Source organism: Phasianus colchicus, chromosome 3, assembly GCF_987193195.1.
Source record: "Phasianus colchicus chromosome 3, bPhaCol1.hap1.1, whole genome shotgun sequence".
Lineage (NCBI taxonomy): Eukaryota > Metazoa > Chordata > Aves > Galliformes > Phasianidae > Phasianus > Phasianus colchicus.
Window position 1 is genome coordinate 31,978,273 of NC_143438.1, and position 18,786 is coordinate 31,997,058.

General features: G+C 37.7%; 1 protein-coding gene across 16 annotated transcripts in view; it reads left to right on the forward strand.

The window, feature by feature from the left end:
• Window positions 1-18,786, forward strand: part of LOC116226304 (poly(rC)-binding protein 3-like) — a 479,048-nt gene that overhangs the window by 260,081 nt on the left and 200,181 nt on the right. The window contains exon 1 of one of the 16 annotated variants that reach the window (XM_090137231.1): window positions 1,863-2,028. The exons of the other annotated variants lie outside the window; for them this stretch is intronic. The gene's annotated coding sequence lies outside the window, so the exon portion shown is untranslated. Of the gene's footprint in view, window positions 1-1,862; window positions 2,029-18,786 lie in introns of those variants that run through there. 16 annotated transcript variants of the gene reach the window in all.

Below are 18,786 nucleotides of genomic sequence, written 5' to 3' on the forward strand. Positions count from 1 at the left end.
ATGGAGGGTTTTGTTTTTCTTGAAAGAAAATGCTGGTTTTCATTATCTGTTCTTCTGTGATCCAGCCTTGCCATCAAGAATGTTTTCTCCCTTCACCTTTGGCATTCTCAACCATGGACACGGTACATGGAGAGCACACCTAGCTGGCATGCGTAGTATGCTCCCATTCAGAAGAAGTCAGGGCAAAATAGGCTTGTACACAGCATTCCAGCCTATTCTGAACATGTTGGATACTGAACAGGTTGGATATTAGGAAAAAATTCTTCTTAAAAAGAGTGGTGAGGCACTGGTATGGGCTGCCCAAGGTAGTCGTGGAGTCACCATCCTTGAGGCAGTCAAGAAAATGGTAGATGTGGAGCTGAGGAATATGATCTAGAGTAGTCAGGGGGATGGGATGATGGTTGGACTAGACAATCTTAGTGGTCTTTCCAACCTTAATTGATTCTATGTGCTTTGCATGTATATGTGAGGTAGCAACTGTTACCTAGAATGATGCTCTTTCACCCTGTCAAAACTACCAGTTTATTTCTTGGATGGTGAGCTACCTGGGAAATTCCTGCTTTTGCTTCTTGGATGACACACAAAAGTTTGGAGGTGAAATGCTGTGACTACTTTTTGTCCCCCATTTCACATTCACATTACCTTTCTCTCCCTTCTTTTTGCTTCTCTCTCTAAAGGTTGAGAGTGTCTCAAGTAATTTATGCTTCCATATTCTGAATTTTTGTGAACTGTTTATAATGTGACTGCCAAATGCTTTTGTGACTGGGAGAAACTACAGAGAACCCAAGAGTGTAATAAAAAACACTCTGAGTGACTTGAAACCAGAAAAGAGTTGGACTGAACAAGATTTGGCCTTTCTGTAATTTTATGGGACTGTGAAGGTCTACTGGGACTGAAACATTTTTTTAAAATCTGTTCATAATACAGTCAGCACACTAGGGTGCAAGGCCATTCCTGAGTATACTGCAGCTCAAACAATAATAAGCTGGATTTCTGTGTGTCTAACCTGCAGGTTACCTGTTTGAAAAATAGAGTGTCATTCAGTAGCAGAGCGGGTTGTGTGTATGACTGAGTAATAAAAAGAGAAAATTTCCTGGGAACCCTGCTGTTGTCTGTTCCCTCTCCTTCAGTAACCCCTCCTTCACCTTCTTTGCCTCTTACATTGTTTGAGCTACCTGAGAGTGCAATACGTATTTTTAGGGAGTAGTGCTTTTAGAGAATGTGAGGTTATCTGAGGTAGGTCTTTACTTATGAAAATATAGTGTTGCTAATAAAATTGTCTGAGTTCATGTAAATCAATATCAGTAAGTTATTAAATTAAATTTAAAGCATCCTGTTCACCTCTCCTTCCTTTCCTCACTCTCCCAGATTAAAAGGAAGAGGAGGCTGAACTCTTAGCAGTAACAGATGAGAATTTTCTATGAGTCAATTTTCATTACCTGTTTAATTGCTAATACTTCATGAAATAATATTTTAATAACTAGTATTTGTCCTGTGCAATAAAAGCCAGATTTACAAGCAGGAGGGGGACTGATTTTTTTTTTTTTTTTTTTTTTTTTTTACATGGTCTGACAGTGATAGGACCAGGGGAGTGGCTTTAAACTAAAAGAAGGGAGATTCAATCTAGATGTTAGGAAGGAATTTTTTACTTGGGGGGCGGTGAGGCACTGGCACAGTTGCCCAGAGAAGCTGTGATGCCCCATCCCTGGAGGCGCTCAAGGCCAGGTTGGATGGGGCCCTGGGTTGCTCAGCTGGTAGGGGGCAGCCCTGCCCAGAGCAAAGGTTTGGGGATGGATGGGTTATAATGTCCCTTCCAATCTAGAATCCTTTCTATGACTTCACAGTGCTGTGGGGGTACTCTGTGGTACCGTCACAGAGCATCAACAAGCATACTATAACTATGTCTATAAGCTTCCTGCTGTGCAAATGAAAGAAAGAATTTTATTGTCACTCCCTACTGCCCGTGCAGCAAAAGGAGTGGGCTTCTGTACCACAGAACAAAGGCATGGACTAACCTAATTTCTTTGGGTATGTGATTTTGGCTTTAAATCCAAGTATATATATTTTCTGTTAACATATTGAGAGTTGGAAGGAGATCCCAGTGACCTATGATAAAAGATTTTGCCTCTGGTTTCCTGTGGGCGAGATTTATTCCTTGGAAAATAAACTAGAGCTATTCTGGTATTGCTTATCTAATCTCTGCAGATTTCTTCTGTCCAAGGGACACTTCAGGATGCCTCACACCTTGTCTAACCTCCTTGGACCCTGTAAATTTAAATGCTCATAGTTTTATTACGTCTGAAAATATTAAAATTCAGCAGTACACAGTGAGTAAGAAAGCAATATAAAAGTGCCGTTAAGTAGTCTTTATTCTTTCTCTGGGACAGCTTTCAGACAGCTTAGGGTTTGGAGGGATAGGCTGTGATGGGTTAAGCTGAAGCAATAAAGACATTACTGCTTCCAGGTGTCCATATACTGAGCTGTGAGAGACGAGCAGATACATGGTAAAGAGGCAAGAAGAGAGAATGCTGCTCTCCTCAGCATCCCACTGAGGACTGGTTAAACCCTGCAGCTAAATCTAGCAGACTGAGGTAGTTTAAACAAATGCACTGAACTTGTGAACCTTCAGTGTTCAGAGAGTCACTGCTTTTTTGTCTGTCCTTGCTGTAGAGGCAGGAACGGCTAAAAAGGTGGATGTCCAAAGATTCAATATTAAGCTTCAGCATCTTAATCCCACAGAATAAGCCTGTTGGAACACTGTAGAAGATCAGGCCTTCAGTCTGGAAACACCAGTAGACTTGTTTCATCTGCTCGTAAGATGATGACTAAGCATTTATGTTCCTTCTGGCTATGTTTGCTGTTGTTTTAATTTTCACATTGGTTGTATAACTTAGTGCACAACTTTTTATGATTGCTTTCTCTTAAAACACATTCAGTGTATTTGGTATGAGTACAAATGCAGAAAATAAGTGCCATAGTAGACAATGAAACCTATCTATTGTTATTTACTCAACAAAGCTATAAAAACAGTTTACTGTGTAATAGACCAAAGTTATTCCTTTTGTTCCACCATTTATTTTAACTGAGTTACACCAGCAGTAGATGTGAACCAATAGATCTGTATCATAGCTGTGCACCTGCTAAGACGAATACAATTCTGAAATTATTCAGATGATTTTCAATTGATGATACAGGACTTTGCTATCCTTTGCTGTGGTTCTTTCATAACTATCAGATCATTCTTTGTTTAGTTTCATGGAGACAACAAATTCTTAGTTTTATTTTACTGGTTCCATTGTTGTTATATAGCTTTTTATGTTTACTGCCTTGCTCATTAATACAAGATAAAACAAACCGTGAAAATACAGGGATAGTTATACCAAAGATTAAATCAGAAATGGAGAAAAGCCAAATCTTGAAGTGAGACATTCTTCTTTACTAAAAGGCATTTACTGCTGTGATCAGATTTGGAAAGGGAGCTATGTATTACAGCTGTTACCAAAAAAGGCTTTATTTCCGTGCTGCGTGTACTCCAGATATCTGTCACTGGGCTGGTGTCAGTGTATGATGACGAGCTCAGAGAGAAGCACGGAGGAGAGTGCAAGTATTAACATAGACTGCAGAAGAGCTTGAGTGCCACTTTAACTTTTGTCTGCTTAGTGGAAAAATCAGGAAGGGGATCAATGCCAATGTACCTGCTGTTAAAATCCTGGCTACAGTACATCCTATTCTTTGGAATGAGATAAATACCAGCCATGTGCATGCAAGATCTGTTCTCCTGATGCTATTTGCTGGGAATATCCTGTTTTTATCCTGACCGCATGTGGGTAATCATGATTATCCTCCCTTTTCCCCATTAGCAAATTCTGCCAATGTTCCTGATCCTTGAGGATACCATCTCTACCATACTATTTTTGCCTGAATTCTTGCTATTCACTAATAACCAGTCAATGAAGCTGGAGTGTCATGTAGCAGTTAAAAAAAAAAAAAAAAAAAAAAAAAAATTGATATGGAGAGTCCTCCTTTCCAAAGGTTTTTCAGGATCTCTTTTGGAAGCTAGTTTAGTTCACTGAGGGTTCAAAGCCCAGGTTGTCCGAAAAGCAGAAGTCAGCAAAAATCTGACATGCCCAAGATGTCAGATATAACTTCAAGATATAACCTCACTGTAGATAATAAAATTTTAATGGGAATAAATATGGGCTATTACTTCTTTTTTTCTTTCCCCATTGTCAATATGAAATTCTGATGATAGTCACTTTATTGCTCTGCATGAAACTGCATATATTATTTAACTAGTATGAAACATTTCCAATTATTCAGCTACGTGGGCAGTTTTCATATGATAAAGTTTTATTCTGGCAGGGGAGTACTGTTAAGCTCTACTTTGGTTAAGTACATTAAAAGAAATTCTATAATCTATGTAAGTCTTGCATTGTAAAATTTTGGTTTGCTGCCTGGATAGTTATTTCTGCTAAGGCTATCAGCGCAAGAAACTTTTTCAATAATCTTTAGCACACAGTTGCTATGTAAATCTAATTACAAGCAGACAATAAACTCTTGCTAGGGCTTCTGAAAATTAGGTGTGTAATGAAATAGAAATCAATGTTAAGAGTCTAACCTACAGAATGAGGAACTTTACTGTCTTATGAAATCCTGTACATAGAGCTATAGATCTCTAGTTCATTGCATTTTCTATTATGGTGCCTTTGTCTCTAAAATCATTTCATCATCGATGGGCTTTGGTTTACTAGAATACATTTTATGTTGTCGGAATGTAACATCAAGTATTAATAAAAAAATAGAACTGAGATCAGTTTTCTTGTAGGAAGATACTGGAGAGAAAAGTCTTGTTAGTTGTTGTCCTGCCATTGATAGTTCTCGTGGTACTTATTATTTTGGGGGGTTGTAGTGTGGAAGTGAGTGTCAACAAATTTTGTCCTTGACACTTCAGGTATGATTTTGTCTCTTCAGAAAATCAGTAGCATGTAATTTCCCAGTCTATATTTCATTATGGTCCATGCCTAACACATTAAGGCACAATCACAGGAGAAATGACGAGCAGGAAACACAATTTCAGGAAACAAATTCCTATCAAGCTTTACAGTTGTTTCTACTCTGTATTATCTACTCTGTATTATTTTCAGCCCTTGACCACCTTATGTCTCGATTTTCCTTCCCATGACTGGCTGCTTCTTTTGCCTAAAACTGTCTTATTTTCCTGCAGTTGCCTATCAGCACTTGATTGTGACTTTGACCTTCTGTTTGTAGGCAGTTCTTATAGCTCCTCCTGCTTTTGAGAAGAATGCTGAGCTTTCTCTGAGAGCACCTCTAAATTTCTGGTAATGTAATATTCTCAGCCACACATATTCTAGTGCTCATGTTTGTTTTCCCATGTGTGATGAAGAGTCAAGCTGTATTCTTTAAATGATTGCAAAAGGTGAAGAAGATCAATGATGAGTCAGAGGGCCTGTAAAAATAGGAACATAATAAAGTTAACTGTTCACTAAATTAGAAGAATGGAACAATCATAGACCTTTAGTTCAAGAACAGTCTTTGTTTCAAAGCACCTGTCGTGGTAGGAAGTCCCATTTCATGAATGTAGTGCTTTGACTCTTCATTAAAAATAGCAATTTGTGGAAATACATCAACGGCTGAAAGTACATAGAGGAGTTGCAGTCAGAGAATCTTAGCTAGGTAACGCTCTGATCTATTTCTTCTTCTCATTTGATCTTCTCTTCTGCATTTTATGGAGTTTAAATAAGAGAAGACAAAGTTCAGAAAGTTATTGTTTCTGAAGGTGATGCTTATCTGTTGCTTTAAAATCTGTTTAGAGACCTGTGTTGCAGATCTCTAAAATCATTTCATCATCGACAGCCTTTGGTTTACTAGCATACATTTTATGTTGCCAGAACGTAACATCAAGTATTAATAAAAAATAGAACTGAGATCGGTTTTCTTGTGGGAAGATACTGGAGAGAAAAGTCTCCAGTCTTCAATGAATGAAAAAGTCCTCAATGAATGAAGGCTTGGCAAAGTCACTGATGTTTTTTTAAATGTTGCTCACATAGTTTAAAGTTTTCTTCCATACATATCGCTCTATTTTATTAAACAGAATGACCAATGGCAAAAGCACTTCAAAAGTGAACAACACTACAGATCATACTGATGGCTGATCACACTTCGAACTGTGGCGCTATGCTGCCTGCACGCCATTTTCATTTTTTGCCTTGTGCTTCTCTAGGATGGGAAATAAAATTGTTTTAAAACAACATAGAACACATGTATCTAAAGGACAGTTTAGCATTTCCCAAGATCTCACGATTTTACTAGGAAAGTGAAAGAAAAAATGAAGAAAATACTTTAAAATTAAAAAAGCACTTTTTAAAAGTTTAATTCCCATCTCTTTTGGAAAAAATATCACAGCGGTAATCAAAAGAGTTTGACTAACACAGCATTAATCTCTGTGAAAGGAGACGGAAAGAAAACATCTAAAGAGAGAAGTGAACTTAAGATCAAATGTGTCATTAGCCTTGTCAGTTCTTGAAGAATCTCAGAGGCAGTATTTTCTACAAGAGCTGCTGGAAAAGTATAACGGAAAATGTAGTCTTATAATGTCACTTCAGGCTTTTTGTTTTTTATGTCAAGGGCTGATAGCACTATTGAAAAGCTTGTCTCCTTCCATTCATTACTCCTGGGTGTCTAATTTTATGTCATTCTATTTATTACTGGTATCAACAGCAGAGACAGAATTCAAAGGCATACTGTTATAACTGTGCCTCCAGGCACACACTTAATAAATCTTAAGAGCTACACATGTAGTAAGAAAGAAGCAGATATGTATGTTTGTGTTAAAGTTCCTTAGATCTCTCTCTAAATTGGTGTTTTGCCCATTTTACTTCAGCTCTAAGTTTCTGTTCAACATCTTATATTTGCATGTGCAGTACTGATGAGCAGCTGTAGAGGGAAAATAATTGGAAGAACAAGGAGGGAAGCAGTTGACTCTCATATGACCAACCGACAAAATTAAAGAACTCTTCATCATAGGCTTGAAACAGATAAAAATAACATCTAAAGCAAACTGGGAGCAATGGCTGGCGTTACTGTCTTTTATTGATTTGCCTTCAGTCTGATATTGTAAAGATAGTTTATCTTTGCATTGACATTTTCCTTGAAGGAAACTTAGTGAATAATAAGTATGTTGTATTTGAGAATACTCACATAAGGTCACTAAGAACACAGAGTCCATTCCGTCCCCATATTTTATGAAATACTTGCAATTGTGAGTTTCCATAATATTTTGCATTTCAAATTCATATATAATATTATTTAGGAGCTTTAGTTTGTACAGCACTGTGAACATAAAAGCAGTGAAAAAAATCTTAGCCTGTTGCAGGAAAGTGTCCTTATGCCTCTTATGCAATGAGACTTTCTGTCACTGTTTTTTTTCTTAGTTTTCTTTGTTCTTATGTAGAGACTAAATTTTGTAGCTGGGGACAATTATATGAATCTTAAAATTAAAGAATAACTCCTAGTTTTAAAAGACTACTGAATCAAATGAAAACACAGACAAAAGCACAAGAATTGAAGAGCATTAGATATTTTTCATGCTTACTATAAGCAAACTGCATCTATAAAGCATGTCTACTAGCCAGGCCCACCTGGTGTGATCTGCGGATGCTTCTACTTCCCCTCCCAGGTTTCATTCTGGTGTAAAATGGATTGCAATTAGTGTAAGGAGGCAAAAGCCTAGGGCACAAACAGTTCTAAATTTATTTGCCCTTGACCTGCCAACAAGTAATGGTGAATATGCAAAATCCCATTTACCATTGATGGTATATTGCAAGTGAGAACAAATAAGCAGAACATTTTTAGAAATGTTGTCTTCTGTCATCTTGGATTAGTCTAAGTTTTTATGTCTGTTTGGTTAGATAATGGAGAAGGCCTTGCAGCAAAATGTGACTTTTTGCACAGGGTTTTGTGGGAGAAGCAGCTACACATAATGTGGTTTATTTTCATTTTGTAGGAGAAAACTTGTGATTACAGTTGAATTTACAAGCCACTGTTACTTCTCAGCTTTTGTGAAAGGTGAGGTGGAGAAAAGAGAACTTCCTTTTTTAGAATAAGCATAATTGGGTCAGATGGGGTGTGTCTCCGTTAACTTTTTAGTTGAGATTGGGAGGATGTGTTTGATGCAAATGTACCAACTGTCTCTTCAGACTGTGCTTTGGTTTGCATTGTGGAGCCATTTCTGAATACGAGCTGCTTTCCTTTGGAAAGAAACTAAGCTGAAAAATATGTTCCAGGGGTATGCATAGTTTGTTCTTGTTTTAAATGATCATTTGTTCCACAAAGTCAGTCTAGGGCTAATCTGAAGGGAAAAATGGTTCAATGGGCATAGGGCATATGAAGTCTCCAGCTATGCGTGTTTTGTTCTGTGTATACTCTTTCCAGTGTTTACAGTACAATAATATACGGATAGCCTTTACAGTCTGTCTTGTGCAATACATTCATATTGGTAGACATCCCCCTGAATTTTGATCAAGAAATAGAAAAGCATGTGTTGGAATAAAGGATACAGCATTAAAAGACATGTATGACCTAAGGGGGAGCAAGAAAAATGTACAGTATGGATAGCCTGAGGTATGTTTTTAAAACCCAGATACGTGATATAGAGAGTGGCCTGTCCTGCTTTTGCATAGATGAAACCTTCCAGGCACAAGGAGACATTAACAAACATCTGTAAATGGCCATTTACAGCATTTCAGGTCCTGTACACTAGCTAGTCAATTCAGCAGAATTAAGAGCTAGTTATTAAGTTTAATCACCAATGTTTGTAGAGTGGATTAGTGCTGTTGGGTACCACTGATGTAGATATTAGATATACCACCAGTGACGTACCTTGATTTCTCAAGGCTCATTATGTAATTAGTTCATATTTTTTACAGGGTGTGTTTTACTGTAATGTCTTCATATCAGCTGCAAAATCTGTACATAATTTTCACAGATAATTTATCAGGAAGTGCAGAAATCCTGCAGTGCTAATTAAGTGTAAGAAATGTACTTGTTGCATTTGCAAATATACATATCATTTGATATGAGGTTACTTGAAAATATACTAAAGGAGTTTATATCAGTAAATATGTAATTATATTTTGGAAAACTTCTGGTTGTTTTTGCTACATTTTTGCATTTCTTTTCTCTTAAACACTAGAGCATCTTCTCTGCCCTTGTGCTTTGAGCATCTCCACTACTCATGTGTTTTTGGCATGGATCAGATATGAATAGAAAAGAAGTTTCTTCCTACAGCTTGCTGATAAAGAAGCATTACTCATCTTCACATGCAAATCTATTGTTGATGAACAATCTCCAGCAACCTGCACGTTTCCAGAATTAACTGTTCTTATTTTTGTGCTCTGGTGCAGATGTACAGTAAGGATGTCACATAGCCTGTGTCCATCTCTTTCTACACTTCATTTGAAGAGTTTTAAAGTTGTGTCAGAGCAGAAGGGTGACTGTTGTGAAGTGGTCCCTGTCAAAGCCCCTTGGACTTGACCCTCAAGATGAATTTAATCCTGTGTTTTATTTACTGTGAGTTAATAGAGTCAGTGTTTAACATTCATTGTTTTTGATAAATGAAGGGTTTGCTGTTCCTTTGCTGTAGGAAAGGACAGCTGTGTTTATGGTCTTCTGGTTCCACTTAAAAGGAAGTGGAGTTTCAAATCTCACACAAGGACATTTTGCATCAGTGAGACAAGACATATAGCCTTCAATCTGAAATCAGTTGTTAGAAGCAGAAAGAACTCTGTTTTTTAATCATAGGTGAGAGAGCAGCTATCCTCGAGTGCCTCACTTTTGATAAAATTCAACGCTGCCCAGTGGTAAGAAGCAAAACTGTGAATCTGTTCACTTGTCTTAAACATAGAACTAGTTCTGTCATACTGAGGTTCATTTGCCCTTTCGGGGTAAAATCAGTGCAGGAAAAATGCAGTTGCTTACCAGCAGACTGACTTAAAAGAAAATTAATTTGAAAAAGTAGCAGTGGTTTTGTTTGTGAAAGAATGACAAGATGCTGAAGAAATACTTTAATAAACATGAAGTGTATCAAAAAATTATAATCTTTTAATGAGATGTCCCATGTGTAGAAGCTTAGAATTGCAATAAAAGAAGAAATATGTAATGATTCAAGTTGCTCAACAGGTAAATGCAGAGATTGTAAAGTAGCAGCTTGAAAACTTTTTTTTTTAATTTTTTTTTTTTTTTTTTTTTAAATTGCTAGCTCAGATGCAAGCTCCCTGGACTGTAGAAGTTATGGCTATATCTGGAGTAAGAAAGTAGGAGTTATCCACAGTAGTGCCACCACTGCTGGCTCTTCAGCTAATGGTGCATTTGGAAAGTATTTTTACATAAATGTATTCTAGGGCAGAGACTCTAAGGCCAGTTGTGCTGCACTGGGAAATGTGTGCATTACTGCTGTTAAGAGCATTTAAGTAGAAGAGTAATTGTTTGGCATTTTTTAGCTGTTGCTACCACTGGAAAATAGCCAAAGGATCATTTTGTGCTGGGTGGAGCAGCTTCCTTTCTCTGCAATCTGCTCATTTGTCTGCACAGCCAAGGCCAAAGGTGTCTGTTTTTCATGAGCCTCTCAAGACACAGCAAATTATCCATGCCTAGTATTTCCAGGTTGAAAGATTGGACTGCACAGTTCCTGTGCATAACAGTTTTTGTCACAGATTTTGGCTGGTATGGCTCCTTGTACTATTTGGTCTTATCTCAGCAAAATATCGTGCATGCTATCATGTAAGACTTGTGTGGCATACAGCTTCCTTCACAGAGACAAAGCCATTACTAAGTATCCCATTGTCACATTTAGCTATTGGAAAGTACATGCTCCAAAATTTTGTCCTGTAATTAAAAGTCTCTTTCTACCATGCCAATGACATGGGGGTGGAACTGGGTGATCTTTAGGATCCCTTCCAACCCAAGCCATTCTGTGTGCTCAGAGGTTTTCATATCACAAGCACAAATGTGTTAAACCATCTCAAATTTATTTCAGTTCAACTGGGAATGTGTGATAGACACACTTGCTGTTCTCTACAAACGATTCTGCTTATAACTTCCAGTTCAGGTTTATATTAATCTTCAAAGAATTTCAACAATTGTTGAAGCATAATAATGAATTCATTTAGGAGAAGTGTTATATTTCTCTTTCTTTATACATATACACTTATAATTATTCTTATCCTAGAGGAACTGTGTAAAGGACCTTCTGATTCCATTTTTACTTTTTAAAATATCTCTGTAACTACACTTGGTGCATTACTGCCATACATGTAACTCACCAGCAAAAGTAACAGCAAAGAAAACAAACAAAAACAAAAAGAAACAAACAAAAGGACCCCAAAGCATTATGTACATATTTATTTAGAATTTTAATGTATCAAACATATTCACTGTTGGCCCTTCACGTGCACCATCTGAACAGTTCTTAAGAAGGCCAGATTTTGCCAACAAATTCAAAGTACAAAATTACTAGAGGCAGTAATGCTGAAATTACTTTTTCTGGTGTTAATTATAATAAATGGAATAAGCATATCATTGAAATTATCGGCAGGGGAAGTGGACATACAGATACGCAAATACTTTGGAATCTTCTAGTGATCAGGATCTGAATGAAATTGAAGAAGGTATCTGAAAGAATGGTGAAAAGTAAAGAACTGATGGAAATATTCATGTCAAGGTGGGGGAAAAACGTGTTTGCCTGGGATCTGAATACTGACATTGTTCGTGTTAATTCTCTGTGTTTAGTGCATTTATTTTCCATCCTAATTGTTCAAGACATGCAGCTGTGACTCTATCTGATGCATGACAGTGTGAAAGTATACAGTGTATTTGGAAATGCTTTTTAGACTTTATTGTGTGATACGTTTAAATGCATCCATTTTCTTCCCCATAAGAATAGTGAGAGGAAATCACATCCTGTTAAGGTCCAGAAACAATAATAGAGCTTTGAACAAATTAGTGAGAATCATTTGCTATTTATAGTTTATTCAGAATAAAATATGCTAAGTACATTTTTTGTAAGGCAATAATAGGAGAATTTTTTTCAGTAAAAAAACAAATATAAAAAATAGTTACTACTCTTTGTATGAATTTGTGTGTATACTTTTCTAAAAGGCAGTTTGAGCTGAGTGTTGGATTGCTGAGGAACAGCCAGATCTGTAATTTCTATACATTGCCAAAGCAAGATCTTTGCTGGAAATTCAAGATGAGTAAAACACTGCTCTCTCTGAGACCATTTTCTGAAATGTGTACTGGACAAATCTGCTACATGGAGTTCCTGCTTTGGGCAACTCACCTTTTGACCACTGCAGGACCTTCACTCTACTCCATTTATTCTGTCCTTCTGTTCTACTTTTTCTAATTTTCAACAGTTTTTCCTCACAGAAAGCAAGTTATGGATATGTGAGACAGATAGCATAAAAGTAATATGTTATCAAATATGGTAAACCACTTTCTGTGCTATTAGGCCTGATCATAGTATAGCATTTTTTTTTACTTTCATTACACAGTAGTATTGGAAGTTATCAGTTTCCTCAGGTTGTTGAAATTATCTTTGTACCTTAAAGCAGTGTGAGAATTGTTTTCAAATGTTTGGTTTTAGGGAGTCCTGAGGAATGAAAATCCTGCCTGAGGTGGAGGCGTTGGAACTTGATGATCCTTGAGGTCTCTTCCAACCCAAGCCATTCTATGATTAATTCTGTCATTCTAATGTCATCATGAGGGATGGCTGAGAACAGTCTGTTGTTGAACATGAACTGCTGTTTTCTGGTTTTGGCAGAAGCATTTTCTGAATCTGATGGCAATAATCTTACTTTTCCTGAACTCTACAATCCAGAAATTCATACTAGGATTGCTAGCTTTTTTTTTTTAGAGATTACCATGCATCCAAACCTAGACCTTTAAAGGTCCCTTCCAACTCAGATGATTTTGTGTTTCTTTGCCCAGCTCTTAGCCTTCTCCCTGTGAAATACTAGAGTGACCTGCATCAAAAATATGGATTTATCTGAATCTCTGTTCACCTGCTGCATTACCACAGCAGTACTTGTTGCAGACATTGTGTACTTTTTTGTGGAACTGTGGAATAACGCAAGTGTACTTGTGTAGGTATGCTCACGCTTCAGCAGTAAAATCCAGAAGCAGTGCTGAGTCAAAGCTACTTAACATTATTCTGGTCCATTTTGTCTCAGGGCAAGAGGATTAGAATACCACACAGACACAAACCCACTGAATTAAATTTTTGTGGTGCTTAGTGTTTCTTTTGACAAAAAAGTCACTGCACAAACTGATCGTGATGGGCACTGCAGAGCCCTGGAGGCTTATCCTAAGACATGAAGTTCTTGACAGATAGGCATGCAGGGTCAAAAGAGGACAGGTGACTTGAAAGTGTTCTGATAGCTCTGTGATCAGGAGAAGCTTGTCAATTCATCTGTTTCTTAGTCTCAGTTTATCTTTCCTTAGCTGAATTATGAGGTATGACAGTATTCTGATGTGTGATCTGCTCTTCCATCTCGTGGAGGATGAAAGAACAGGTGTGACCAGCGTGACCTTAGTGCTTGGGTATGAAATGAGCAATTAGAGTGAGTAAACTATAAAATATTCATAGCACATGATACTGTCATGATTTTCTGGCAGATTGATTGCTTTACTCAGGCAGAAGGGGACTGGCTGCCAAGGATTTATATTGGCTAGCAAAAGCACTCACAGTAATAGCTCCTTCTGGTAAAAATGACAGAATGCTGGAGGTCGAAGCTTATGAAACACCAAGTGAAATAAAAATGACTCTGTTGTGACTCTATTCTATCCCATGTGAAGAGCTGCTAGTCCTGCTTGCTAAACTATCGGGCAGATGGTTGATTGCTTCACTCTGTGTAACACTACATTAAGAGTGTCAAAAAAGCTCTTATCAAATGAATCTCTGATAGGGAAATACTGGCAGAAATGTTGTAAGGTTATGGTAAAAGGTACTTCTCTGAACTTGTCCTTTCTAAAGAGTTAATCCAAATTGCATACTCAAGCTAATGCCCCTCAAGTTAATGTTGCTTGAATGAGAAAAGCCATCCTGTGAATTAACAGCGTGGCAATACAAAATAGCTAATAGCTAACTAAGTTGACACTAAATTTAGGTTATTTCCACCAAGAGCCAGCCAACTCCATTCAAAAGTGTAAGTACTCTTGAAATAAGATGGCTGGATTAGTTTGATTTTGTGTTTTTTTTGTTTTTTTTCATCATGAAAGGGACCCGAGTTATAAACAATACATGTTAGCTGAAGCTAACTGTGACCAAAAAAAAAAATGCCCTGCACATCATAGTCGTGTGATGCTTTCAGGTAAGTCGGTGACCAATAGGACAGAGCTGCTGGTGTATAGACTGGGGAATCTGAGAGGAAAGGCAAGGAGTTAAAACAGTTGATGAAGTGCCCTGATTTTGAAAAGTGTTTAATATCCTACTGCTCTGGAAGATCCTGGCTCTTGACTTTGCTGGAGATCAAATCACTGATTCTGTTGCCTAGAGTGAAGCTCTTGGGAAGATTTTGCGTTGAAGGTCTGATGATGTTGGTTGTCTGACTGAGAAGTTTGAAGAGTTCTGAAGAGGTCTTGGGCCACCTATACAGCTCTCCTCAAGGATCCCAGTCGGTCTCTATGCAGTACTCAGCACTCTTCCAATGCCTGGAGAAGCATTGTTCTGCCTGTGGCAGGACATAGATCTTGGGTAGGATGCTCCCACTGAAATTTGCATATTTCTTCCTTTTGCTGAGAACTTTTACACTGGGAAAGTTTGTGAACAGGATTTAATTCTCTTGCTGCAGTTCACAGGAATTCTGCTTGCAAGAAGGTACAGCCTCAGGTTTGCAAACAGGCTTGTGCTTATATCAGATACAAGGGAAAGATATGCTTAAATAACAGAATGGCTGTCACCAAAGTGACAAAAAACAGTCAGGTGTATGACATAAAGGAGGAACATGCAAGTAAGCTATTAGCAACTGCTATAAAAATAAAAAACAAGGGCATTGCTGAAGCTTTGAAGGACAGAATGTTACTTTTTCTGACAGTATTTGTTACCATTTTGGTGGATACTGAGGATAAGTAGCTGAGGAATATTTAAATTTTCTTTAAAAGTCATTTCTGAAATGATATAAATTGAAAAATATTTTTCTGTGAAGATGGAATACCTTATCTGGATGGGTTTGTGTCTCTAAAGTGCATAACCATTTTGACAGTTCTTTGAAATGTTTGTCATTTTCCTTGATAGATACTTATGTGCAGATTAAGGGCAATGCTTTATAAGTTAGATTTAAAATAGATACAAGGACAGAAGGGAACCTCCCTCATTGAATTTCCCTGTTCAGCTTAATCCAAGAATTTCCACATCAATTCAGTTCAAAGGCAAGATTATAAGTTTCATTCTGTAATGATTATATACCCAGGTTATTTCGTCTGCCAAGGTCAGAAGCTATTTTCCTTCTTCCTGAAATACTAAGGAGCCATGTCTGTGCTCAGGACAACATGGGGATTGCAGCTTGCTTAAATCCATCTGGTTTATGAATATTCTAGACATTCATTTCTTTTTCTCTCTTTTCTTTGGTATACTTTCAAAAATTAAGTAACTACAATTGTATTTTAAATCCTTTAAACAAAACTGACACAGTTTCATTTTCATGTGAGGGCAAAAATATATGAGGAAGAGAAATATAGCCAAAGCCCAAAGTTCTGGCAGTTTTTCCTATTGTCGTATTTTCAGTTGAGCATGCGTATGTTTGTTTTTTTCTCTTTTGGGGAGTCTTATTTTTTTTTTGGATAGAAATATTTTTTTTTAATGGAAAAGCTGTATCATTATAACGATGTAAAATGTCCTTACACCAGCACAGTGTGCTCACCATTCCATTCAGGAACAATTCTGTTATTATAGGTAGTTTCATATTGGTATTCTTTAGCCTACTGACCAAGGTACTTTAACAGATGTAGCCTGTTCAGTTCTGTGCATAAAAACCTTACGTGCTGATCTTACATATTCAGACCTGAACTTTGGTCAGCAATGCATGTTCAGATTTGATGTAGCTGAAGCAAAACCTAGCGAAATGTTTCCACTTTCATCTTTCTCTGCTGGGAGTAGAAGCGCAGCGATGATGCTTGGTGTTTGGGTGATGATCCACGGATACCTCTCTTCCAGTGTGTGACATTATCTTCCTATTCTGCATTAACTATGATGTCCTTACTCGCAGGAATACAACCTGGAAAAATTAGAGTTGTTTTTGGTAACATCATGTGATTTTTAGCTATGGAATTCGCACACTGGCAGTGTCCTTATGATGGGTCACTTTGTGATTTAACTATTTTAGTGTTTATTTAGGCAATGAAATGGTTTTGACAGTGTTAGAACCTTATTTTAGAAGGCAAAAAAAAAAAAAAAAAGAAGGTATTTTGGTCCAGAAACATCTGCTACATTTTGGCAATTAACTGCCTCTCATCGGGGAAGGGAAGAGGAGGGTCATACTCTATAGAAATGAAGACTTGCGCCTCTTGTGAGAGTGCTTCTATGAATGAGTGCCATGAGGGTACCTCCAGCCCCGTGTTCCTTCTTGGTACTGCAGTTAATTAAAGATCTGGTCAAAAGCCTGTTAGGGATTGAAATGCCTGATTTTGTTACTGAATGGATAGCCAAAGCCAGACTGACATCCTCAGACCATTCTTCAGTGTATGAAAGAATACTGACATAACTTGTTTCACAGATTTCTACTTCCAGAGTTGGACAAATGTGGTGCACATACATACAGAGTTAATGACTGTGCATCTGAAACACCCAGATGTGATATGCTGTATTGCAAGAAACAGATATTACACCAATTGCATGCACATGCAGTTCTTACATCTTTCAGCTTGAATACCCTGATGTTGAGGGACTGAAATCATAGGAGGAACTGTCTGGGGATCTCAGATATCATCTCATTTGTACTCAGTATCCTTTGATACTGGTTACTGCCTCTCTGGAAAGCTCAATTGTCTCCCCATTTTTAAGGAATCTAGGTATCTGCTTTTGTCCTTCTTCAGGTGATTATGAAAGTCACAGCTGTAATTTGGAAGTAGGGCAAAGTGACAAAATGTTCAATTCCATTTTCTCTGTTCTTGCAGGGCAACAGCTTGTCTTTCATTTGGGGGCAGGAGTATTAAGTATTCTTTTTAGGGTTGTATGGAAATTAAGCAAGCCAATAAAATAAAAATCAATTAATGTGTAAACTTTTCTTGTTTTACAAAACTGATTAAAACAGACTAGTACAATCAACAAATCAAATTTGCACTTGGAGTCACATTGATTTTGTTTAGTTGATTAAATTGATCTTCTAATGAATTAGTATCTGTGTGGAATTAAATCAACAGCATCAAGTTGTAAGTGGAAGGAAGATTCAAATTACAAAGTTGTACACTGCAACCACAGAATTGTAAGTGATTATACCAACTCTCCAGTCCTTAAAGAAACAGTCATGCCAGTCAGATTTGCTTCATAACTGGCTTATTTCTTTTTTTTTTCCTGTTTCCTAGTTGTTCCTTTGCTCTACAGAAGAGGGGATTCACACTGCCAAAATCATAGAATCACTCAAGTTGGAAAAGATCTTCAAGATCATCGAGTCTGACACAACCTAACTATACTACCCTAATCCTAACAACCCTCCACTAAATCACGTCCCTGAGCACCACATCCAAACAGTTTTTAAACACATCCAGAGATGGTGACTCAACCACCTCCCTGGGAGCCTATTCCAGTACTTAACAACCCTTTCTGTAAAGAAGTTTTTCCTAACATCCAACCTAAACCTCCTCCGGCACAACTTGAGGCCATTTCTCCTCATCCTGTCACCAGTGAGACGAGACCAACCACACTCGCTGTAAGCTCTTTTCAGGTACTGGAAGAGAGCAATAGAGTCTCTCCTCAGCCTCCTTTTCCTCAAACTAAACAGCCCCAGTTCCTTCAGCTGCTTGCAAAAATGTTGTGAGGAGTACAAATGCTATGAGGAATGACTGAGGGAACTGGGATTGTTCATTCTAGAAAAGAGGAGGGTCAGGGGTGACCTTATCACTCTCTACAGTACTTGAAGGGAGGTTAGAGTGAGGTGGCAGTTGGCCTGTTCTCCCATGTAACTAGCCATAGGACTAGGGGGAATGGCCTCAAGTTGTGCCAGGGAAGAGTCACGTTGGATGTTAGAAAGTACTTCCCCAAGAGATCGGTCAGGGGCTGGAATGGGCTATGTGGGGAGGTGGTGCGGCCACCAACCCTGGAGGTGTTGAAGAAATATTTAGATGTTGTACTGAGGGACGTGGTTTAATGAGAAGTATTGGTGACAGGTAGACAGTTGGACTGGATGATCTTAGAGGTCTTTTCCAACCTTGGTGATTCTATGATTCTAAAATGAGAATATTTAGTATAAACATTGATGTCAGAAGTGGATGTGTTTCTCAGGTAGCACCTTTTTAGTTAATAAAGTGCAGCAAGAATTTGAAACATGCTAATTATTTCATAATTATAACACCTGTACATTCATTGATTGTACAATTAGATAAGAATTACCTTATTAAAGTTGATATTTTTTCTAAAATATTAGTTTCATGCAAGTATACTGTTGCTATATGCAGTGAAGCATGTTTATTGAAGGTAATGTTTGCAAAATGTAGCTACTGAAGTGTTTGCACTTCTTACACCCACGGATGTACATTCACACCTTGCAAATGGGAAAT